The sequence below is a fragment of the Triturus cristatus genome, chromosome 6, assembly GCF_964204655.1.
Source record: "Triturus cristatus chromosome 6, aTriCri1.1, whole genome shotgun sequence".
NCBI classification, from domain to species: Eukaryota; Metazoa; Chordata; class Amphibia; order Caudata; family Salamandridae; genus Triturus; species Triturus cristatus.
The window spans coordinates 120314832-120342168 of NC_140589.1; positions in this window are offsets into that span (position 1 = coordinate 120314832).

The window sequence follows — 27337 nt, forward strand, 5'->3', positions numbered from 1 at the left end:
CAGGCTCCCTTGAGCCGGTGGAGTCGACGGACTCATGGTTACGCACCTGCGCGCTACGAGAGGTACTAGACCTGATAACGATTTTAGCAGCTTACACAGCAACCCCACACATTTTCCTACTCCCTGCTGACGAGAGGCAACTACCTCGAAACACGTGTCCAGGGATGGCACACGCCACGCATACTTGCATTCACACTCGAGCATAGGTGTATCCGCCGACGCTGGCCTTCAGGGACCATTTTCATTGGGGGAACACGACTGGTAGGTGTAGCAGTGTGCGACCAATCTGGTTTAACTTTATATTCAGGCTCCCTTGAGCCGGTGGAGTCGACGGACTCATGGTTACGCACCTGCGCGCTACGAGAGGTACTAGACCTGATAACGATTTTAGCAGCTTACACAGCAACCCCACACATTTTCCTACTCCCTGCTGACGAGAGGCAACTACCTCGAAACACGTGTCCAGGGATGGCACACGCCACGCATACTTGCATTCACACTCGAGCATAGGTGTATCCGCCGACGCTGACCTTCAGGGACCATTTTCATTGGGGGAACACGCCTGGTAGGTGTAGCAGTGTGCGACCAATCTGGTTTAACTTTATATTCAGGCTCCCTTGAGCCGGTGGAGTCGACGGACTCATGGTTACGCACCTGCGCGCTACGAGAGGTACTAGACCTGATAACGATTTTAGCAGCTTACACAGCAACCCCACACATTTTCCTACTCCCTGCTGACGAGAGGCAACTACCTCGAAACACGTGTCCAGGGATGGCACACGCCACGCATACTTGCATTCACACTCGAGCATAGGTGTATCCGCCGACGCTGACCTTCAGGGACCATTTTCATTGGGGGAACACGCCTGGTAGGTGTAGCAGTGTGCGACCAATCTGGTTTAACTTTATATTCAGGCGCCCTTGAGCCGGGGGAGTCGACGGACTCATGGTTACGCACCTGCGCGCTACGAGAGGTACTAGACCTGATAACGATTTTAGCAGCTTACACAGCAACCCCACACATTTTCCTACTCCCTGCTGACGAGAGGCAACTACCTCGAAACACGTGTCCAGGGATGGCACACGCCACGCATACTTGCATTCACACTCGAGCATAGGTGTATCCGCCGACGCTGACCTTCAGGGACCATTTTCATTGGGGGAACACGCCTGGTAGGTGTAGCAGTGTGCGACCAATCTGGTTTAACTTTATATTCAGGCTCCCTTGAGCCGGTGGAGTCGACGGACTCATGGTTACGCACCTGCGCGCTACGAGAGGTACTAGACCTGATAACGATTTTAGCAGCTTACACAGCAACCCCACACATTTTCCTACTCCCTGCTGACGAGAGGCAACTACCTCGAAACACGTGTCCAGGGATGGCACACGCCACGCATACTTGCATTCACACTCGAGCATAGGTGTATCCGCCGACGCTGACCTTCAGGGACCATTTTCATTGGGGGAACACGCCTGGTAGGTGTAGCAGTGTGCGACCAATCTGGTTTAACTTTATATTCAGGCTCCCTTGAGCCGGTGGAGTCGACGGACTCATGGTTACGCACCTGCGCGCTACGAGAGGTACTAGACCTGATAACGATTTTAGCAGCTTACACAGCAACCCCACACATTTTCCTACTCCCTGCTGACGAGAGGCAACTACCTCGAAACACGTGTCCAGGGATGGCACACGCCACGCATACTTGCATTCACACTCGAGCATAGGTGTATCCGCCGACGCTGGCCTTCAGGGACCATTTTCATTGGGGGAACACGCCTGGTAGGTGTAGCAGTGTGCGACCAATCTGGTTTAACTTTATATTCAGGCTCCCTTGAGCCGGTGGAGTCGACGGACTCATGGTTACGCACCTGCGCGCTACGAGAGGTACTAGACCTGATAACGATTTTAGCAGCTTACACAGCAACCCCACACATTTTCCTACTCCCTGCTGACGAGAGGCAACTACCTCGAAACACGTGTCCAGGGATGGCACACGCCACGCATACTTGCATTCACACTCGAGCATAGGTGTATCCGCCGACGCTGGCCTTCAGGGACCATTTTCATTGGGGGAACACGCCTGGTAGGTGTAGCAGTGTGCGACCAATCTGGTTTAACTTTATATTCAGGCTCCCTTGAGCCGGTGGAGTCGACGGACTCATGGTTACGCACCTGCGCGCTACGAGAGGTACTAGACCTGATAACGATTTTAGCAGCTTACACAGCAACCCCACACATTTTCCTACTCCCTGCTGACGAGAGGCAACTACCTCGAAACACGTGTCCAGGGATGGCACACGCCACGCATACTTGCATTCACACTCGAGCATAGGTGTATCCGCCGACGCTGGCCTTCAGGGACCATTTTCATTGGGGGAACACGCCTGGTAGGTGTAGCAGTGTGCGACCAATCTGGTTTAACTTTATATTCAGGCTCCCTTGAGCCGGTGGAGTCGACGGACTCATGGTTACGCACCTGCGCGCTACGAGAGGTACTAGATCTGATAACGATTTTAGCAGCTTACACAGCAACCCCACACATTTTCCTACTCCCTGCTGACGAGAGGCAACTACCTCGAAACACGTGTCCAGGGATGGCACACGCCACGCATACTTGCATTCACACTCGAGCATAGGTGTATCCGCCGACGCTGACCTTCAGGGACCATTTTCATTGGGGGAACACGCCTGGTAGGTGTAGCAGTGTGCGACCAATCTGGTTTAACTTTATATTCAGGCTCCCTTGAGCCGGTGGAGTCGACGGACTCATGGTTACGCACCTGCGCGCTACGAGAGGTACTAGACCTGATAACGATTTTAGCAGCTTACACAGCAACCCCACACATTTTCCTACTCCCTGCTGACGAGAGGCAACTACCTCGAAACACGTGTCCAGGGATGGCACACGCCACGCATACTTGCATTCACACTCGAGCATAGGTGTATCCGCCGACGCTGACCTTCAGGGACCATTTTCATTGGGGGAACACGCCTGGTAGGTGTAGCAGTGTGCGACCAATCTGGTTTAACTTTATATTCAGGCTCCCTTGAGCCGGTGGAGTCGACGGACTCATGGTTACGCACCTGCGCGCTACGAGAGGTACTAGACCTGATAACGATTTTAGCAGCTTACACAGCAACCCCACACATTTTCCTACTCCCTGCTGACGAGAGGCAACTACCTCGAAACACGTGTCCAGGGATGGCACACGCCACGCATACTTGCATTCACACTCGAGCATAGGTGTATCCGCCGACGCTGGCCTTCAGGGACCATTTTCATTGGGGGAACACGACTGGTAGGTGTAGCAGTGTGCGACCAATCTGGTTTAACTTTATATTCAGGCTCCCTTGAGCCGGTGGAGTCGACGGACTCATGGTTACGCACCTGCGCGCTACGAGAGGTACTAGACCTGATAACGATTTTAGCAGCTTACACAGCAACCCCACACATTTTCCTACTCCCTGCTGACGAGAGGCAACTACCTCGAAACACGTGTCCAGGGATGGCACACGCCACGCATACTTGCATTCACACTCGAGCATAGGTGTATCCACCGACGCTGACCTTCAGGGACCATTTTCATTGGGGGAACACGCCTGGTAGGTGTAGCAGTGTGCGACCAATCTGGTTTAACTTTATATTCAGGCTCCCTTGAGCCGGTGGAGTCGACGGACTCATGGTTACGCACCTGCGCGCTACGAGAGGTACTAGACCTGATAACGATTTTAGCAGCTTACACAGCAACCCCACACATTTTCCTACTCCCTGCTGACGAGAGGCAACTACCTCGAAACACGTGTCCAGGGATGGCACACGCCACGCATACTTGCATTCACACTCGAGCATAGGTGTATCCGCCGACGCTGGCCTTCAGGGACCATTTTCATTGGGGGAACACGCCTGGTAGGTGTAGCAGTGTGCGACCAATCTGGTTTAACTTTATATTCAGGCTCCCTTGAGCCGGTGGAGTCGACGGACTCATGGTTACGCACCTGCGCGCTACGAGAGGTACTAGACCTGATAACGATTTTAGCAGCTTACACAGCAACCCCACACATTTTCCTACTCCCTGCTGACGAGAGGCAACTACCTCGAAACACGTGTCCAGGGATGGCACACGCCACGCATACTTGCATTCACACTCGAGCATAGGTGTATCCGCCGACGCTGGCCTTCAGGGACCATTTTCATTGGGGGAACACGCCTGGTAGGTGTAGCAGTGTGCGACCAATCTGGTTTAACTTTATATTCAGGCTCCCTTGAGCCGGTGGAGTCGACGGACTCATGGTTACGCACCTGCGCGCTACGAGAGGTACTAGACCTGATAACGATTTTAGCAGCTTACACAGCAACCCCACACATTTTCCTACTCCCTGCTGACGAGAGGCAACTACCTCGAAACACGTGTCCAGGGATGGCACACGCCACGCATACTTGCATTCACACTCGAGCATAGGTGTATCCGCCGACGCTGACCTTCAGGGACCATTTTCATTGGGGGAACACGCCTGGTAGGTGTAGCAGTGTGCGACCAATCTGGTTTAACTTTATATTCAGGCTCCCTTGAGCCGGTGGAGTCGACGGACTCATGGTTACGCACCTGCGCGCTACGAGAGGTACTAGACCTGATAACGATTTTAGCAGCTTACACAGCAACCCCACACATTTTCCTACTCCCTGCTGACGAGAGGCAACTACCTCGAAACACGTGTCCAGGGATGGCACACGCCACGCATACTTGCATTCACGCTCGAGCATAGGTGTATCCGCCGACGCTGGCCTTCAGGGACCATTTTCATTGGGGGAACACGCCTGGTAGGTGTAGCAGTGTGCGACCAATCTGGTTTAACTTTATATTCAGGCTCCCTTGAGCCGGTGGAGTCGACGGACTCATGGTTACGCACCTGCGCGCTACGAGAGGTACTAGACCTGATAACGATTTTAGCAGCTTACACAGCAACCCCACACATTTTCCTACTCCCTGCTGACGAGAGGCAACTACCTCGAAACACGTGTCCAGGGATGGCACACGCCACGCATACTTGCATTCACACTCGAGCATAGGTGTATCCGCCGACGCTGACCTTCAGGGACCATTTTCATTGGGGGAACACGCCTGGTAGGTGTAGCAGTGTGCGACCAATCTGGTTTAACTTTATATTCAGGCTCCCTTGAGCCGGTGGAGTCGACGGACTCATGGTTACGCACCTGCGCGCTACGAGAGGTACTAGACCTGATAACGATTTTAGCAGCTTACACAGCAACCCCACACATTTTCCTACTCCCTGCTGACGAGAGGCAACTACCTCGAAACACGTGTCCAGGGATGGCACACGCCACGCATACTTGCATTCACACTCGAGCATAGGTGTATCCGCCGACGCTGACCTTCAGGGACCATTTTCATTGGGGGAACACGACTGGTAGGTGTAGCAGTGTGCGACCAATCTGGTTTAACTTTATATTCAGGCTCCCTTGAGCCGGTGGAGTCGACGGACTCATGGTTACGCACCTGCGCGCTACGAGAGGTACTAGACCTGATAACGATTTTAGCAGCTTACACAGCAACCCCACACATTTTCCTACTCCCTGCTGACGAGAGGCAACTACCTCGAAACACGTGTCCAGGGATGGCACACGCCACGCATACTTGCATTCACACTCGAGCATAGGTGTATCCGCCGACGCTGACCTTCAGGGACCATTTTCATTGGGGGAACACGCCTGGTAGGTGTAGCAGTGTGCGACCAATCTGGTTTAACTTTATATTCAGGCTCCCTTGAGCCGGTGGAGTCGACGGACTCATGGTTACGCACCTGCGCGCTACGAGAGGTACTAGACCTGATAACGATTTTAGCAGCTTACACAGCAACCCCACACATTTTCCTACTCCCTGCTGACGAGAGGCAACTACCTCGAAACACGTGTCCAGGGATGGCACACGCCACGCATACTTGCATTCACACTCGAGCATAGGTGTATCCGCCGACGCTGACCTTCAGGGACCATTTTCATTGGGGGAACACGACTGGTAGGTGTAGCAGTGTGCGACCAATCTGGTTTAACTTTATATTCAGGCTCCCTTGAGCCGGTGGAGTCGACGGACTCATGGTTACGCACCTGCGCGCTACGAGAGGTACTAGACCTGATAACGATTTTACCAGCTTACACAGCAACCCCACACATTTTCCTACTCCCTGCTGACGAGAGGCAACTACCTCGAAACACGTGTCCAGGGATGGCACACGCCACGCATACTTGCATTCACACTCGAGCATAGGTGTATCCGCCGACGCTGACCTTCAGGGACCATTTTCATTGGGGGAACACGACTGGTAGGTGTAGCAGTGTGCGACCAATCTGGTTTAACTTTATATTCAGGCTCCCTTGAGCCGGTGGAGTCGACGGACTCATGGTTACGCACCTGCGCGCTACGAGAGGTACTAGACCTGATAACGATTTTAGCAGCTTACACAGCAACCCCACACATTTTCCTACTCCCTGCTGACGAGAGGCAACTACCTCGAAACACGTGTCCAGGGATGGCACACGCCACGCATACTTGCATTCACACTCGAGCATAGGTGTATCCGCCGACGCTGACCTTCAGGGACCATTTTCATTGGGGGAACACGACTGGTAGGTGTAGCAGTGTGCGACCAATCTGGTTTAACTTTATATTCAGGCTCCCTTGAGCCGGTGGAGTCGACGGACTCATGGTTACGCACCTGCGCGCTACGAGAGGTACTAGACCTGATAACGATTTTAGCAGCTTACACAGCAACCCCACACATTTTCCTACTCCCTGCTGACGAGAGGCAACTACCTCGAAACACGTGTCCAGGGATGGCACACGCCACGCATACTTGCATTCACACTCGAGCATAGGTGTATCCGCCGACGCTGACCTTCACGGACCATTTTCATTGGGGGAACACGACTGGTAGGTGTAGCAGTGTGCGACCAATCTGGTTTAACTTTATATTCAGGCTCCCTTGAGCCGGTGGAGTCGACGGACTCATGGTTACGCACCTGCGCGCTACGACAGGTACTAGACCTGATAACGATTTTAGCAGCTTACACAGCAACCCCACACATTTTCCTACTCCCTGCTGACGAGAGGCAACTACCTCGAAACACGTGTCCAGGGATGGCACACGCCACGCATACTTGCATTCACACTCGAGCATAGGTGTATCCGCCGACGCTGACCTTCAGGGACCATTTTCATTGGGGGAACACGCCTGGTAGGTGTAGCAGTGTGCGACCAATCTGGTTTAACTTTATATTCAGGCTCCCTTGAGCCGGTGGAGTCGACGGACTCATGGTTACGCACCTGCGCGCTACGAGAGGTACTAGACCTGATAACGATTTTAGCAGCTTACACAGCAACCCCACACATTTTCCTACTCCCTGCTGACGAGAGGCAACTACCTCGAAACACGTGTCCAGGGATGGCACACGCCACGCATACTTGCATTCACACTCGAGCATAGGTGTATCCGCCGATGCTGACCTTCAGGGACCATTTTCATTGGGGGAACACGCCTGGTAGGTGTAGCAGTGTGCGACCAATCTGGTTTAACTTTATATTCAGGCTCTGTGAGAAAGTGGGTTTCTGTTGCAGTAACCCCCCCTTTTTTTTTTTTTGCCTAATAGCTGATGCACTTTTCCTTGTTGTGCCCTGGGCTCCTGCCAATCAGGTGCCCAGGGCCTATGTTCCTTCCTTAAAACACACAAACTCCCAATTGGCAAACCCTGGCCACATGTCAGCCCCTGGTAAATGGTACCCTAGGTACCCAGGGCCTTGTGACCAGGGAAGGCCTCTAAGGGCTGCAGCACTCATTGTGCCACCCTTAGAGGCCCTGTACCCTTACACACACACACTGCCTTTGCAGGCTGAGTGTCTGGGTGCAGGACAAAACAAAGAGTCGACATGGCACACATCTCTGTGTGCCATGCCCATTACCTATACTGCCAAGGCATATGTCAGCCACCCCTCTGGCTGGGTGCCCTCATGCCTATGGTGTGGGCACAGGCGCAGGAGCCCTGTGCCCCTACAGTACCCAGGTCCATTCCTGGGCACTGTAAGTACAGTGCTGCCTTTTACAAGTACATGGTGCTGAGAGCTCGTCAAACACGAACTCCACAGCACCATAAGGGCAACACTGAAGACTGGGAAGTTTGGTATCAAACTTCTCAGCACATTAAACCCACACTGATGCCAGTGTGGGATTTAATGTACTAAGCACCCCAGAGGGCATCTTAGAGATGCCCCCTTACAGCTAACCTACAATCCACGTCTGCTCTGAGGCTGCCCAGGCTGCCACACAGCAGACACGTTGCTGGACCCCTGGGTGGGAGAGCCCCTGCTCTCCCGGGCCTGCAACAATGCACATCCTGGGTGAGGTGAGAAATCTCCTCCCCCAGGATGAGCAAAGGGAAGCTTCAAAGGCATGCCGCCAGTTGGAGTTTCCCCAGGCCACTGCAACCCCCCACTCTGGCAGGAAGCTTGGCCGGAAACCCCATACAAGGACAGGGGATGTGCCAGCCTGCCCACCCCACCCCTCAGGTGGGGGAGGTGAGGTGAAGCACATCTCCGGGCTCTCGCCATCTTGAAGATGGGAGGCCCTACCCTATCAGGATTAGGCTACTGCCCTCCTCCCACAGGAGAGAGGCAGGATAGGGGGTGTACCCACCCCAGGACAAGGACCCATTGGTCCCTGGCCTTCACCTACCTGTAACGCCCCTAAATCTAGTATTTAGGGGCCCCCTGAACCTTCCTCCCGCAGATTCCAGATAGAAACCTACAAGAAGAGCAAGAAGAAAAAAGACCTGCCCTGCAGCTGCTAAAAAGAGGAAGACACAAACTGCTTTGGCCCCAGCCCTACCGGCCTGTCGACCCTCGAACCTGCTCCTGCTCCAGCGCGGCATCTCTTGTGGCCAGCAACCTCAAAAACCCCGGAGGACCTGGCTACCTATGACCTCTGATTCCCTGGGACTCCCATGAGTAGAGGCTCTACTCGAGAAACCTATTCCTAACTCCTGGCAGCAGCCCGGAACCGCGGACCCAACACACTCTGCACCAGCCAAGCCTGGCCAGTGCCGGAGTGGACAAAGACCCTGAGGACGACCCCACGGCGACTGTGACCCCGAGTCCGGCACCCAAGGACCCCCCTCGACATCCTGGACGAAGCCTGCAGCCTCAGAACCGAGTGCCACCCCAGCCGCGATCAACTAGAGGGTAAGATTCCCGACGTCAAAAGGCACCCCTGCACCCGGCGCCCTGCGGCCCCCTGTGCCCAATCCCGGGGTACCCACCTAACCTACAACTACCCAACTTACCCCTCGAAGTGGTGGTGGCACCGGAAACATCCTCGTCCCCGAGCCTACAGCCTTTTTCCAAACCGGAACATTCCCATTGACTTCCATTGAGCGCCCGAAGGCTCAAAAGCACCCTGCACCCAGCCGCCCGAGTGGCCCTGGCAGTGCACTCTCTACACTAACTTACTTCCCCACTTGCCCTGAGTAAGTGACCAGGAGCCCAGCTCCCACAGACGCGTGGCTTGCCAGACAGCAGCCACCAACCAAGGCCCCCCTATCCCTCATAGGATAACATTGGGCCTCACTCACTCTGCACCCGGCCGTCCTGAAACCGCTGAGGGTGAACCAACTGTACCTACCTGACACTGGGGGACCCCTGAGTCCATGCCCGGAATTTCAACACTACCAGTCGAGTACTTACCCTTAAACCGCTAACTTCATTTTCCTCATAGGGTAACATTGACTGGCTTTTTCTTCAAAAATCTTCTAAGTGTGAACTTTTCAAAACTGCAAAAATTCACCAAAAATCAGCCAAGTGACAAAAACGAATTTACTCACCTGCTCCTAGGTGAGCTCCCAGTGCTGGATCTTGGTGCCCAGCCCTGACTCTGAAAAGTGTTCACAACTATACTTACTTCTAACTCATTTTTCTCCCATAGGAAACCATTGTCTGCTTTTCTGTGAAATTTCTTCTAAGTGTCTACTTTTGCAAATTTGAAATATTCTTTTAAAATCGTACCATTTCTGCAAACGAAATTACTTACCTGCTTTTGATAAGGACCCCAGTCCTGGGTCTAGGCACCCAGTCCTGGATTACTAAAGTAACGATAAAGTACTCTACCTACAATTTGAATGTCTTGCCATAGAGATCCATTGAATGTTTTCTGTGAAATATTTTCTAAGTGCTAACTTTTGAAATAGCTAAATATTATTTAAAAATCATTACAGTTATTAAGTCGACTTTCATCACTTGATTCTGAATACTGACCCCAGGCTGGTTCTAGGATCCAGACCTGGAATTCCAAAAGTAATCTAAAAAGTAAATTATTACAAATAACCTGAGTTTACCATTGAGCTCAATGCATTGTATGTTTAGGAAATAGGATTGTTTATTGCAACCAACTGTGACTGTTTACACAAATTTATTGCTTGAAACAAAAGTATTTATATTCAACCTCTCATTCTGAGAAAGTATATTTTTACCCCCTTTGTGGTTCTAAAAATAAAACAAGCATATATTTTATATATACAAATCATTGGCCTAGAGTTCAGTTATTGAGTGTGTGAAACCATTTGCTGACTGAGTGTGTACAATAAATGCTTTACACTGTCCTCTGGTACTGCCTTACTGCTCGACCAAGCTACCACTTTTTGAGAGTAAGGTCATACCTAACTTTGACCTCCATCAGCCTCTGGGGGACTGTGGACTCTGTACACCCTGTACCTATTAGGGAACAGTATATACAGAGCCACTTTCTCACATTGGTGGATCAGCGGTGGGATACAAACTTGCATTTGTTGGACTACTTGGTTACCATCTGATCACACGACAGAACTCTTAAAAATTGCCTTTAGAATTCTGATTGGTTTTTCCAAAATTACTAAAAGTCTTGCTAGGGCCTTGCTTAAGTCCCATTAGAATTTTAGAAAAATAAGTCACTATAGTCAGGGTAGAGGGTTAGAACTGTCAGGTTAGAATGTCTCAAACAAACCCAGCTATTAGTGATAATAATAACATGGACCTGGTGGAGGAGCTCGACCTCACACCTTACTTACACTTGTCTTTCAAGGAATTGAGGTCCTTATGTAAACTCAAAAATTTACAAATGGGTCAGCATCCAACCAAACAAGGGCTCCAGGAGCTCCTGGCTGAGTATGCTAAAGACCACCCATCTGAACATGGTGATGGCCAGTCAGATGAGGAAAGGGAAACAGGGGAGGAGGACAGCAACCTCCCCATACTATTCCCTAGGGAGGAGATGGCACCCATACCCTCCAACTCAAGACATAGCATCTGGGCACCTAGAGACCACACAGGTGGCTCTGGTCCCAGAGACAACACTGGGGGTCCCCCCAGTGAAGAGGACAGCCTTATGAGGCTGGCCAAAAGAATAGATCTAGAGTCCAGGCTCCTGGCTCTAGAAAAGGAAAGGAGAGAGATGGGTTTAGCACCCATCAATGGTGGCAGCAATAATAAAAACAAGGATAGGGAGGAAACTTCTGACCTTAAAATCCCCAAAGGGATTGTCCCTAAATTTGAGGAAGGTGATGATATCACCAAATGGTTCACAGCCTTTGAGAGGGCTTGTGATATCAGGAAAGTAAAGAAACCTCTCTGGGGGGCACTCCTGTGGGAACTGTTCTCTGGTAACTGCAGGGACAGGCTTCTGACTCTCTCTGGGCCAGAAGCAGGATCCTATGACCTCATGAAGAAAGCTCTGATTGAGGGATTTGGATTCACCACTGAGGAGTATAGAATTAGATTCAGGGGGGCTCACAAAACCCAGACCCAGTCCTGGATTGATTTTGTAGATTTCTCAGTGAAGACACTGGATGGTTGGTTAGCTGGACATGGTGTGCAGGATTTTACTGGATTGTACAATTTATTCATGAAGGAACATATTTTGAGTAACTGCACAAATGAAAAGTTGCATCAGCATTTGGTAGACCTAGGTCTAAAATCCCCCCAAGAATTGGGAAAAAGAGCAGACCACTGGGTCAAGACTAGGGTGACTAGGACGTTCACTGGGAGGGACCAGAACCAAGGGGTCCCAAAACTTCCCCAGAAGAAAGAGAGTGAACCCCTTGTGGATAAAAGAAAGGAGTCCCAGGTAGCCCCCCAAAAACCTGACCAGGAGGGTGGGCCCAAAGACACCTCACAAACTAAACCAGGGTACCAAGGTAAGAATTGGGATCCCAACAGAATATGGTGTTTCAACTGTCAGAAGGCTGGACACCACACCCAGGACTCTAGCTGTCCTAAAAATAAGGTTCCTAGTACAGCTCCAGGGGTGACTAGTGTAGCCCCAGGGGTTGCCAGTGTAGCTTGGGAGGGAAGGTCCTCAGATGAGGAAGTCCTCCTAGCTTTCAACTGGGGAATGGGCCCAAGAAGCAAGCTGGAGATCCCAGAAGGAAGTAGACACTTCCACCACCTACTGGTGAATGGAATCCCAGCCACTGCCCTGAGAGATACCTGTGCCAGTCACACTGTGGTACATGACAGGTTGGTATTCCCACACCAATATGTCTCAGGGGAAACAAGAAGGGTAAGAACTGTCCCAGGGGGAGTCACTGTTAGGCCTGTGGCTATCGTGCCCCTAGCCACAGCTGGGTCCCTTAGATGGAGGAAAGTGATAGTCAGTAAAAACCTCCCCCTTGATTGTCTCTTGGGGAATGATCACTTAGATGTGGAACTGAGCCAAAGAGAGGTGCTGGCCCAATGCCAGGCCTCGCCCAAAGAACCTGTGGGGGCTCAACCTGCAGTCAGTGCAGCTGAGTCCCAAAAGAGTGAGAAGAAACAGGGTAGGAAAGGTGGGCAACTGTTAGCCACAGTTCCAGAGAGCCAGGATGATTCTATCCCAGTAAGGGAAAACTCCCACAATGGCACTGGTAAAGCCCCCCCTAGCCAACAGCAAGACCTGACTAGTCAGGCAACTGTCCAGCCTGAATTAGTGGCTCCTCAGGTGGCAGAACAAGGGGTAGAGGAGGGGTGTTCCCTACCAAGAGTAGGGACCCCCTATCCTCAAACCGACCAACAGCCAGGACCCAAAGAAAACTATAAAATAGCCCCCTCACTTGCCAGTCAGGAGCTAAAGGTATGGTACTGGGCACTGACAGCTGTCAGCAGCCTCTGCTGGGTGTTAGCCTTCATGGCAGCCCTATCATTGGCATGGTGGCCTAACCCCCTGCCAAATAGCAAGTCAGGCCCCCTGACCTTATTGGTCATGGTGGGGTTGCTCAAGCTGTGGGTAGCCTCTGTGGGTAAGCTGGGCCTAGCCCTGGCTAGGTTAGAAACTACCGAGGTATACACCTCTAAACCCAAAATAGAAAGATGGGACCAGGACAGTAAAAGACAAGGAAAGGAGCCTTGGGAGTTAGGTCCTGAAACTAATAAGACAGGCCAGCTCTCCAAAGGGACTGACCTAGGCAGAAGGATGTAAGGCAGAGTAGGCCCTGCAACTTTCAAACCACTTCCCCAACTCTTCCTCGCCTGAAAGACTAGGTAGACTCTCCCAGCTTTGGCAGAAGTCTCCTGGCCTTTGGGCTGGGGGGGGGGGCTTGTGTGAGAAAGTGGGTTTCTGTTGCAGTAACCCCCCCCTTTTTTTTTTTTTTTTGCCTAATAGCTGATGCACTTTTCCTTGTTGTGCCCTGGGCTCCTGCCAATCAGGTGCCCAGGGCCTATGTTCCTTCCTTAAAACACACAAACTCACAATTGGCAAACCCTGGCCACATGTCAGCCCCTGGTAAATGGTACCCTAGGTACCCAGGGCCTTGTGACCAGGGAAGGCCTCTAAGGGCTGCAGCACTCATTGTGCCACCCTTAGAGGCCCTGTACCCTTACACACACACACTGCCTTTGCAGGCTGAGTGTCTGGGTGCAGGACAAAACAAAGAGTCGACATGGCACACATCTCTGTGTGCCATGCCCATTACCTATACTGCCAAGGCATATGTCAGCCACCCCTCTGGCTGGGTGCCTTATGCCTATGGTGTGGGCACAGGCGCAGGAGCCCTGTGCCCCTACAGTACCCAGGTCCATTCCTGGGCACTGTAAGTACAGTGCTGCCTTTTACAAGTACATGGTGCTGAGAGCTCGTCAAACACGAACTCCACAGCACCATAAGGGCAACACTGAAGACTGGGAAGTTTGGTATCAAACTTCTCAGCACATTAAACCCACACTGATGCCAGTGTGGGATTTAATGTACTAAGCACCCCAGAGGGCATCTTAGAGATGCCCCCTTACAGCTAACCTACAATCCACGTCTGCTCTGAGGCTGCCCAGGCTGCCACACAGCAGACACGTTGCTGGACCCCTGGGTGGGAGAGCCCCTGCTCTCCCGGGCCTGCAACAATGCACATCCTGGGTGAGGTGAGAAATCTCCTCCCCCAGGATGAGCAAAGGGAAGCTTCAAAGGCATGCCGCCAGTTGGAGTTTCCCCAGGCCACTGCAACCCCCCACTCTGGCAGGAAGCTTGGCCGGAAACCCCATACAAGGACAGGGGATGTGCCAGCCTGCCCACCCCACCCCTCAGGTGGGGGAGGTGAGGTGAAGCACATCTCCGGGCTCTCGCCATCTTGAAGATGGGAGGCCCTACCCTATCAGGATTAGGCTACTGCCCTCCTCCCACAGGAGAGAGGCAGGATAGGGGGTGTACCCACCCCAGGACAAGGACCCATTGGTCCCTGGCCTTCACCTACCTGTAACGCCCCTAAATCTAGTATTTAGGGGCCCCCTGAACCTTCCTTCCGCAGATTCCAGATAGAAACCTACAAGAAGAGCAAGAAGAAAAAAGACCTGCCCTGCAGCTGCTAAAAAGAGGAAGACACAAACTGCTTTGGCCCCAGCCCTACCGGCCTGTCGACCCTCGAACCTGCTCCTGCTCCAGCGCGGCATCTCTTGTGGCCAGCAACCTCAAAAACCCCGGAGGACCTGGCTACCTTTGACCTCTGATTCCCTGGGACTCCCATGAGTAGAGGCTCTACTCGAGAAACCTATTCCTAACTCCTGGCAGCAGCCCGGAACCGCGGACCCAACACACTCTGCACCAGCCAAGCCTGGCCAGTGCCGGAGTGGACAAAGACCCTGAGGACGACCCCACGGCGACTGTGACCCCGAGTCCGGCACCCAAGGACCCCCCTCGACATCCTGGACGAAGCCTGCAGCCTCAGAACCGAGTGCCACCCCAGCCGCGATCAACTAGAGGGTAAGATTCCCGACGTCAAAAGGCACCCCTGCACCCGGCGCCCTGCGGCCCCCTGTGCCCAATCCCGGGGTACCCACCTAACCTACAACTACCCAACTTACCCCTCGAAGTGGTGGTGGCACCGGAAACATCCTCGTCCCCGAGCCTACAGCCTTTTTCCAAACCGGAACATTCCCATTGACTTCCATTGAGCGCCCGAAGGCTCAAAAGCACCCTGCACCCAGCCGCCCGAGTGGCCCTGGCAGTGCACTCTCTACACTAACTTACTTCCCCACTTGCCCTGAGTAAGTGACCAGGAGCCCAGCTCCCACAGACGCGTGGCTTGCCAGACAGCAGCCACCAACCAAGGCCCCCCTATCCCTCATAGGATAACATTGGGCCTCACTCACTCTGCACCCGGCCGTCCTGAAACCGCTGAGGGTGAACCAACTGTACCTACCTGACACTGGGGGACCCCTGAGTCCATGCCCGGAATTTCAACACTACCAGTCGAGTACTTACCCTTAAACCGCTAACTTCATTTTCCTCATAGGGTAACATTGACTGGCTTTTTCTTCAAAAATCTTCTAAGTGTGAACTTTTCAAAACTGCAAAAATTCACCAAAAATCAGCCAAGTGACAAAAACGAATTTACTCACCTGCTCCTAGGTGAGCTCCCAGTGCTGGATCTTGGTGCCCAGCCCTGACTCTGAAAAGTGTTCACAACTATACTTACTTCTAACTCATTTTTCTCCCATAGGAAACCATTGTCTGCTTTTCTGTGAAATTTCTTCTAAGTGTCTACTTTTGCAAATTTGAAATATTCTTTTAAAATCGTACCATTTCTGCAAACGAAATTACTTACCTGCTTTTGATAAGGACCCCAGTCCTGGGTCTAGGCACCCAGTCCTGGATTACTAAAGTAACGATAAAGTACTCTACCTACAATTTGAATGTCTTGCCATAGAGATCCATTGAATGTTTTCTGTGAAATATTTTCTAAGTGCTAACTTTTGAAATAGCTAAATATTATTTAAAAATCATTACAGTTATTAAGTCGACTTTCATCACTTGATTCTGAATACTGACCCCAGGCTGGTTCTAGGATCCAGACCTGGAATTCCAAAAGTAATCTAAAAAGTAAATTATTACAAATAACCTGAGTTTACCATTGAGCTCAATGCATTGTATGTTTAGGAAATAGGATTGTTTATTGCAACCAACTGTGACTGTTTACACAAATTTATTGCTTGAAACAAAAGTATTTATATTCAACCTCTCATTCTGAGAAAGTATATTTTTACCCCCTTTGTGGTTCTAAAAATAAAACAAGCATATATTTTATATATACAAATCATTGGCCTAGAGTTCAGTTATTGAGTGTGTGAAACCATTTGCTGACTGAGTGTGTACAATAAATGCTTTACACTGTCCTCTGGTACTGCCTTACTGCTCGACCAAGCTACCACTTTTTGAGAGTAAGGTCATACCTAACTTTGACCTCCATCAGCCTCTGGGGGACTGTGGACTCTGTACACCCTGTACCTATTAGGGAACAGTATATACAGAGCCACTTTCTCACAGGCTCCCTTGAGCCGGTGGAGTCGACGGACTCATGGTTACGCACCTGCGCGCTACGAGAGGTACTAGACCTGATAACGATTTTAGCAGCTTACACAGCAACCCCACACATTTTCCTACTCCCTGCTGACGAGAGGCAACTACCTCGAAACACGTGTCCAGGGATGGCACACGCCACGCATACTTGCATTCACACTCGAGCATAGGTGTATCCGCCGACGCTGACCTTCAGGGACCATTTTCATTGGGGGAACACGCCTGGTAGGTGTAGCAGTGTGCGACCAATCTGGTTTAACTTTATATTCAGGCTCCCTTGAGCCGGTGGAGTCGACGGACTCATGGTTACGCACCTGCGCGCTACGAGAGGTACTAGACCTGATAACGATTTTAGCAGCTTACACAGCAACCCCACACATTTTCCTACTCCCTGCTGACGAGAGGCAACTACCTCGAAACACGTGTCCAGGGATGGCACACGCCACGCATACTTGCATTCACACTCGAGCATAGGTGTATCCGCCGACGCTGACCTTCAGGGACCATTTTCATTGGGGGAACACGCCTGGTAGGTGTAGCAGTGTGCGACCAATCTGGTTTAACTTTATATTCAGGCTCCCTTGAGCCGGTGGAGTCGACGGACTCATGGTTACGCACCTGCGCGCTACGAGAGGTACTAGACCTGATAACGATTTTAGCAGCTTACACAGCAACCCCACACATTTTCCTACTCCCTGCTGACGAGAGGCAACTACCTCGAAACACGTGTCCAGGGATGGCACACGCCACGCATACTTGCATTCACACTCGAGCATAGGTGTATCCGCCGACGCTGACCTTCAGGGACCATTTTCATTGGGGGAACACGCCTGGTAGGTGTAGCAGTGTGCGACCAATCTGGTTTAACTTTATATTCAGGCTCCCTTGAGCCGGTGGAGTCGACGGACTCATGGTTACGCACCTGCGCGCTACGAGAGGTACTAGACCTGATAACGATTTTAGCAGCTTACACAGCAACCCCACACATTTTCCTACTCCCTGCTGACGAGAGGCAACTACCTCGAAACACGTGTCCAGGGATGGCACACGCCACGCATACTTGCATTCACACTCGAGCATAGGTGTATCCGCCGACGCTGACCTTCAGGGACCATTTTCATTGGGGGAACACGCCTGGTAGGTGTAGCAGTGTGCGACCAATCTGGTTTAACTTTATATTCAGGCTCCCTTGAGCCGGTGGAGTCGACGGACTCATGGTTACGCACCTGCGCGCTACGAGAGGTACTAGACCTGATAACGATTTTAGCAGCTTACACAGCAACCCCACACATTTTCCTACTCCCTGCTGACGAGAGGCAACTACCTCGAAACACGTGTCCAGGGATGGCACACGCCACGCATACTTGCATTCACACTCGAGCATAGGTGTATCCGCCGACGCTGACCTTCAGGGACCATTTTCATTGGGGGAACACGCCTGGTAGGTGTAGCAGTGTGCGACCAATCTGGTTTAACTTTATATTCAGGCTCCCTTGAGCCGGTGGAGTCGACGGACTCATGGTTACGCACCTGCGCGCTACGAGAGGTACTAGACCTGATAACGATTTTAGCAGCTTACACAGCAACCCCACACATTTTCCTACTCCCTGCTGACGAGAGGCAACTACCTCGAAACACGTGTCCAGGGATGGCACACGCCACGCATACTTGCATTCACACTCGAGCATAGGTGTATCCGCCGACGCTGACCTTCAGGGACCATTTTCATTGGGGGAACACGGTTTAACTTTATATTCAGGCTCCCTTGAGCCGGTGGAGTCGACGGACTCATGGTTACGCACCTGCGCGCTACGAGAGGTACTAGACCTGATAACGATTTTAGCAGCTTACACAGCAACCCCACACATTTTCCTACTCCCTGCTGACGAGAGGCAACTACCTCGAAACACGTGTCCAGGGATGGCACACGCCACGCATACTTGCATTCACACTCGAGCATAGGTGTATCCGCCGACGCTGACCTTCAGGGACCATTTTCATTGGGGGAACACGCCTGGTAGGTGTAGCAGTGTGCGACCAATCTGGTTTAACTTTATATTCAGGCTCCCTTGAGCCGGTGGAGTCGACGGACTCATGGTTACGCACCTGCGCGCTACGAGAGGTACTAGACCTGATAACGATTTTAGCAGCTTACACAGCAACCCCACACATTTTCCTACTCCCTGCTGACGAGAGGCAACTACCTCGAAACACGTGTCCAGGGATGGCACACGCCACGCATACTTGCATTCACACTCGAGCATAGGTGTATCCGCCGACGCTGACCTTCAGGGACCATTTTCATTGGGGGAACACGCCTGGTAGGTGTAGCAGTGTGCGACCAATCTGGTTTAACTTTATATTCAGGCTCCCTTGAGCCGGTGGAGTCGACGGACTCATGGTTACGCACCTGCGCGCTACGAGAGGTACTAGACCTGATAACGATTTTACCAGCTTACACAGCAACCCCACACATTTTCCTACTCCCTGCTGACGAGAGGCAACTACCTCGAAACACGTGTCCAGGGATGGCACACGCCACGCATACTTGCATTCACACTCGAGCATAGGTGTATCCGCCGACGCTGACCTTCAGGGACCATTTTCATTGGGGGAACACGACTGGTAGGTGTAGCAGTGTGCGACCAATCTGGTTTAACTTTATATTCAGGCTCCCTTGAGCCGGTGGAGTCGACGGACTCATGGTTACGCACCTGCGCGCTACGAGAGGTACTAGACCTGATAACGATTTTAGCAGCTTACACAGCAACCCCACACATTTTCCTACTCCCTGCTGACGAGAGGCAACTACCTCGAAACACGTGTCCAGGGATGGCACACGCCACGCATACTTGCATTCACACTCGAGCATAGGTGTATCCGCCGACGCTGACCTTCAGGGACCATTTTCATTGGGGGAACACGACTGGTAGGTGTAGCAGTGTGCGACCAATCTGGTTTAACTTTATATTCAGGCTCCCTTGAGCCGGTGGAGTCGACGGACTCATGGTTACGCACCTGCGCGCTACGAGAGGTACTAGACCTGATAACGATTTTAGCAGCTTACACAGCAACCCCACACATTTTCCTACTCCCTGCTGACGAGAGGCAACTACCTCGAAACACGTGTCCAGGGATGGCACACGCCACGCATACTTGCATTCACACTCGAGCATAGGTGTATCCGCCGACGCTGACCTTCACGGACCATTTTCATTGGGGGAACACGACTGGTAGGTGTAGCAGTGTGCGACCAATCTGGTTTAACTTTATATTCAGGCTCCCTTGAGCCGGTGGAGTCGACGGACTCATGGTTACGCACCTGCGCGCTACGAGAGGTACTAGACCTGATAACGATTTTAGCAGCTTACACAGCAACCCCACACATTTTCCTACTCCCTGCTGACGAGAGGCAACTACCTCGAAACACGTGTCCAGGGATGGCACACGCCACGCATACTTGCATTCACACTCGAGCATAGGTGTATCCGCCGACGCTGACCTTCAGGGACCATTTTCTTTGGGGGAACACGCCTGGTAGGTGTAGCAGTGTGCGACCAATCTGGTTTAACTTTATATTCAGGCTCCCTTGAGCCGGTGGAGTCGACGGACTCATGGTTACGCACCTGCGCGCTACGAGAGGTACTAGACCTGATAACGATTTTAGCAGCTTACACAGCAACCCCACACATTTTCCTACTCCCTGCTGACGAGAGGCAACTACCTCGAAACACGTGTCCAGGGATGGCACACGCCACGCATACTTGCATTCACACTCGAGCATAGGTGTATCCGCCGACGCTGACCTTCAGGGACCATTTTCATTGGGGGAACACGCCTGGTAGGTGTAGCAGTGTGCGACCAATCTGGTTTAACTTTATATTCAGGCTCTGTGAGAAAGTGGGTTTCTGTTGCAGTAACCCCCCCCTTTTTTTTTTTTTGCCTAATAGCTGATGCACTTTTCCTTGTTGTGCCCTGGGCTCCTGCCAATCAGGTGCCCAGGGCCTATGTTCCTTCCTTAAAACACACAAACTCCCAATTGGCAAACCCTGGCCACATGTCAGCCCCTGGTAAATGGTACCCTAGGTACCCAGGGCCTTGTGACCAGGGAAGGCCTCTAAGGGCTGCAGCACTCATTGTGCCACCCTTAGAGGCCCTGTACCCTTACACACACACACTGCCTTTGCAGGCTGAGTGTCTGGGTGCAGGACAAAACAAAGAGTCGACATGGCACACATCTCTGTGTGCCATGCCCATTACCTATACTGCCAAGGCATATGTCAGCCACCCCTCTGGCTGGGTGCCTTATGCCTATGGTGTGGGCACAGGCGCAGGAGCCCTGTGCCCCTACAGTACCCAGGTCCATTCCTGGGCACTGTAAGTACAGTGCTGCCTTTTACAAGTACATGGTGCTGAGAGCTCGTCAAACACGAACTCCACAGCACCATAAGGGCAACACTGAAGACTGGGAAGTTTGGTATCAAACTTCTCAGCACATTAAACCCACACTGATGCCAGTGTGGGATTTAATGTACTAAGCACCCCAGAGGGCATCTTAGAGATGCCCCCTTACAGCTAACCTACAATCCACGTCTGCTCTGAGGCTGCCCAGGCTGCCACACAGCAGACACGTTGCTGGACCCCTGGGTGGGAGAGCCCCTGCTCTCCCGGGCCTGCAACAATGCACATCCTGGGTGAGGTGAGAAATCTCCTCCCCCAGGATGAGCAAAGGGAAGCTTCAAAGGCATGCCGCCAGTTGGAGTTTCCCCAGGCCACTGCAACCCCCCACTCTGGCAGGAAGCTTGGCCGGAAACCCCATACAAGGACAGGGGATGTGCCAGCCTGCCCACCCCACCCCTCAGGTGGGGGAGGTGAGGTGAAGCACATCTCCGGGCTCTCGCCATCTTGAAGATGGGAGGCCCTACCCTATCAGGATTAGGCTACTGCCCTCCTCCCACAGGAGAGAGGCAGGATAGGGGGTGTACCCACCCCAGGACAAGGACCCATTGGTCCCTGGCCTTCACCTACCTGTAACGCCCCTAAATCTAGTATTTAGGGGCCCCCTGAACCTTCCTCCCGCAGATTCCAGATAGAAACCTACAAGAAGAGCAAGAAGAAAAAAGACCTGCCCTGCAGCTGCTAAAAAGAGGAAGACACAAACTGCTTTGGCCCCAGCCCTACCGGCCTGTCGACCCTCGAACCTGCTCCTGCTCCAGCGCGGCATCTCTTGTGGCCAGCAACCTCAAAAACCCCGGAGGACCTGGCTACCTATGACCTCTGATTCCCTGGGACTCCCATGAGTAGAGGCTCTACTCGAGAAACCTATTCCTAACTCCTGGCAGCAGCCCGGAACCGCGGACCCAACACACTCTGCACCAGCCAAGCCTGGCCAGTGCCGGAGTGGACAAAGACCCTGAGGACGACCCCACGGCGACTGTGACCCCGAGTCCGGCACCCAAGGACCCCCCTCGACATCCTGGACGAAGCCTGCAGCCTCAGAACCGAGTGCCACCCCAGCCGCGATCAACTAGAGGGTAAGATTCCCGACGTCAAAAGGCACCCCTGCACCCGGCGCCCTGCGGCCCCCTGTGCCCAATCCCGGGGTACCCACCTAACCTACAACTACCCAACTTACCCCTCGAAGTGGTGGTGGCACCGGAAACATCCTCGTCCCCGAGCCTACAGCCTTTTTCCAAACCGGAACATTCCCATTGACTTCCATTGAGCGCCCGAAGGCTCAAAAGCACCCTGCACCCAGCCGCCCGAGTGGCCCTGGCAGTGCACTCTCTACACTAACTTACTTCCCCACTTGCCCTGAGTAAGTGACCAGGAGCCCAGCTCCCACAGACGCGTGGCTTGCCAGACAGCAGCCACCAACCAAGGCCCCCCTATCCCTCATAGGATAACATTGGGCCTCACTCACTCTGCACCCGGCCGTCCTGAAACCGCTGAGGGTGAACCAACTGTACCTACCTGACACTGGGGGACCCCTGAGTCCATGCCCGGAATTTCAACACTACCAGTCGAGTACTTACCCTTAAACCGCTAACTTCATTTTCCTCATAGGGTAACATTGACTGGCTTTTTCTTCAAAAATCTTCTAAGTGTGAACTTTTCAAAACTGCAAAAATTCACCAAAAATCAGCCAAGTGACAAAAACGAATTTACTCACCTGCTCCTAGGTGAGCTCCCAGTGCTGGATCTTGGTGCCCAGCCCTGACTCTGAAAAGTGTTCACAACTATACTTACTTCTAACTCATTTTTCTCCCATAGGAAACCATTGTCTGCTTTTCTGTGAAATTTCTTCTAAGTGTCTACTTTTGCAAATTTGAAATATTCTTTTAAAATCGTACCATTTCTGCAAACGAAATTACTTACCTGCTTTTGATAAGGACCCCAGTCCTGGGTCTAGGCACCCAGTCCTGGATTACTAAAGTAACGATAAAGTACTCTACCTACAATTTGAATGTCTTGCCATAGAGATCCATTGAATGTTTTCTGTGAAATATTTTCTAAGTGCTAACTTTTGAAATAGCTAAATATTATTTAAAAATCATTACAGTTATTAAGTCGACTTTCATCACTTGATTCTGAATACTGACCCCAGGCTGGTTCTAGGATCCAGACCTGGAATTCCAAAAGTAATCTAAAAAGTAAATTATTACAAATAACCTGAGTTTACCATTGAGCTCAATGCATTGTATGTTTAGGAAATAGGATTGTTTATTGCAACCAACTGTGACTGTTTACACAAATTTATTGCTTGAAACAAAAGTATTTATATTCAACCTCTCATTCTGAGAAAGTATATTTTTACCCCCTTTGTGGTTCTAAAAATAAAACAAGCATATATTTTATATATACAAATCATTGGCCTAGAGTTCAGTTATTGAGTGTGTGAAACCATTTGCTGACTGAGTGTGTACAATAAATGCTTTACACTGTCCTCTGGTACTGCCTTACTGCTCGACCAAGCTACCACTTTTTGAGAGTAAGGTCATACCTAACTTTGACCTCCATCAGCCTCTGGGGGACTGTGGACTCTGTACACCCTGTACCTATTAGGGAACAGTATATACAGAGCCACTTTCTCACAGGCTCCCTTGAGCCGGTGGAGTCGACGGACTCATGGTTACGCACCTGCGCGCTACGAGAGGTACTAGACCTGATAACGATTTTAGCAGCTTACACAGCAACCCCACACATTTTCCTACTCCCTGCTGACGAGAGGCAACTACCTCGAAACACGTGTCCAGGGATGGCACACGCCACGCATACTTGCATTCACACTCGAGCATAGGTGTATCCGCCGACGCTGACCTTCAGGGACCATTTTCATTGGGGGAACACGCCTGGTAGGTGTAGCAGTGTGCGACCAATCTGGTTTAACTTTATATTCAGGCTCCCTTGAGCCGGTGGAGTCGACGGACTCATGGTTACGCACCTGCGCGCTACGAGAGGTACTAGACCTGATAACGATTTTAGCAGCTTACACAGCAACCCCACACATTTTCCTACTCCCTGCTGACGAGAGGCAACTACCTCGAAACACGTGTCCAGGGATGGCACACGCCACGCATACTTGCATTCACACTCGAGCATAGGTGTATCCGCCGACGCTGACCTTCAGGGACCATTTTCATTGGGGGAACACGCCTGGTAGGTGTAGCAGTGTGCGACCAATCTGGTTTAACTTTATATTCAGGCTCCCTTGAGCCGGTGGAGTCGACGGACTCATGGTTACGCACCTGCGCGCTACGAGAGGTACTAGACCTGATAACGATTTTAGCAGCTTACACAGCAACCCCACACATTTTCCTACTCCCTGCTGACGAGAGGCAACTACCTCGAAACACGTGTCCAGGGATGGCACACGCCACGCATACTTGCATTCACACTCGAGCATAGGTGTATCCGCCGACGCTGACCTTCAGGGACCATTTTCATTGGGGGAACACGCCTGGTAGGTGTAGCAGTGTGCGACCAATCTGGTTTAACTTTATATTCAGGCTCCCTTGAGCCGGTGGAGTCGACGGACTCATGGTTACGCACCTGCGCGCTACGAGAGGTACTAGACCTGATAACGATTTTAGCAGCTTACACAGCAACCCCACACATTTTCCTACTCCCTGCTGACGAGAGGCAACTACCTCGAAACACGTGTCCAGGGATGGCACACGCCACGCATACTTGCATTCACACTCGAGCATAGGTGTATCCGCCGACGCTGACCTTCAGGGACCATTTTCATTGGGGGAACACGCCTGGTAGGTGTAGCAGTGTGCGACCAATCTGGTTTAACTTTATATTCAGGCTCCCTTGAGCCGGTGGAGTCGACGGACTCATGGTTACGCACCTGCGCGCTACGAGAGGTACTAGACCTGATAACGATTTTAGCAGCTTACACAGCAACCCCACACATTTTCCTACTCCCTGCTGACGAGAGGCAACTACCTCGAAACACGTGTCCAGGGATGGCACACGCCACGCATACTTGCATTCACACTCGAGCATAGGTGTATCCGCCGACGCTGACCTTCAGGGACCATTTTCATTGGGGGAACACGGTTTAACTTTATATTCAGGCTCCCTTGAGCCGGTGGAGTCGACGGACTCATGGTTACGCACCTGCGCGCTACGAGAGGTACTAGACCTGATAACGATTTTAGCAGCTTACACAGCAACCCCACACATTTTCCTACTCCCTGCTGACGAGAGGCAACTACCTCGAAACACGTGTCCAGGGATGGCACACGCCACGCATACTTGCATTCACACTCGAGCATAGGTGTATCCGCCGACGCTGACCTTCAGGGACCATTTTCATTGGGGGAACACGCCTGGTAGGTGTAGCAGTGTGCGACCAATCTGGTTTAACTTTATATTCAGGCTCCCTTGAGCCGGTGGAGTCGACGGACTCATGGTTACGCACCTGCGCGCTACGAGAGGTACTAGACCTGATAACGATTTTAGCAGCTTACACAGCAACCCCACACATTTTCCTACTCCCTGCTGACGAGAGGCAACTACCTCGAAACACGTGTCCAGGAGATGGCACACGCCACGCATACTTGCATTCACACTCGAGCATAGGTGTATCCGCCGACGCTGACCTTCAGGGACCATTTTCATTGGGGGAACACGCCTGGTAGGTGTAGCAGTGTGCGACCAATCTGGTTTAACTTTATATTCAGGCTCCCTTGAGCCGGTGGAGTCGACGGACTCATGGTTACGCACCTGCGCGCTACGAGAGGTACTAGACCTGATAACGATTTTAGCAGCTTACACAGCAACCCCACACATTTTCCTACTCCCTGCTGACGAGAGGCAACTACCTCGAAACACGTGTCCAGGGATGGCACACGCCACGCATACTTGCATTCACACTCGAGCATAGGTGTATCCGCCGACGCTGACCTTCAGGGACCATTTTCATTGGGGGAACACGCCTGGTAGGTGTAGCAGTGTGCGACCAATCTGGTTTAACTTTATATTCAGGCTCCCTTGAGCCGGTGGAGTCGACGGACTCATGGTTACGCACCTGCGCGCTACGAGAGGTACTAGACCTGATAACGATTTTAGCAGCTTACACAGCAACCCCACACATTTTCCTACTCCCTGCTGACGAGAGGCAACTACCTCGAAACACGTGTCCAGGGATGGCACACGCCACGCATACTTGCATTCACACTCGAGCATAGGTGTATCCGCCGACGCTGACCTTCAGGGACCATTTTCATTGGGGGAACACGCCTGGTAGGTGTAGCAGTGTGCGACCAATCTGGTTTAACTTTATATTCAGGCTCCCTTGAGCCGGTGGAGTCGACGGACTCATGGTTACGCACCTGCGCGCTACGAGAGGTACTAGACCTGATAACGATTTTAGCAGCTTACACAGCAACCCCACACATTTTCCTACTCCCTGCTGACGAGAGGCAACTACCTCGAAACACGTGTCCAGGGATGGCACACGCCACGCATACTTGCATTCACACTCGAGCATAGGTGTATCCGCCGACGCTGACCTTCAGGGACCATTTTCATTGGGGGAACACGCCTGGTAGGTGTAGCAGTGTGCGACCAATCTGGTTTAACTTTATATTCAGGCTCCCTTGAGCCGGTGGAGTCGACGGACTCATGGTTACGCACCTGCGCGCTACGAGAGGTACTAGACCTGATAACGATTTTAGCAGCTTACACAGCAACCCCACACATTTTCCTACTCCCTGCTGACGAGAGGCAACTACCTCGAAACACGTGTCCAGGGATGGCACACGCCACGCATACTTGCATTCACACTCGAGCATAGGTGTATCCGCCGACGCTGACCTTCAGGGACCATTTTCATTGGGGGAACACGCCTGGTAGGTGTAGCAGTGTGCGACCAATCTGGTTTAACTTTATATTCAGGCTCCCTTGAGCCGGTGGAGTCGACGGACTCATGGTTACGCACCTGCGCGCTACGAGAGGTACTAGACCTGATA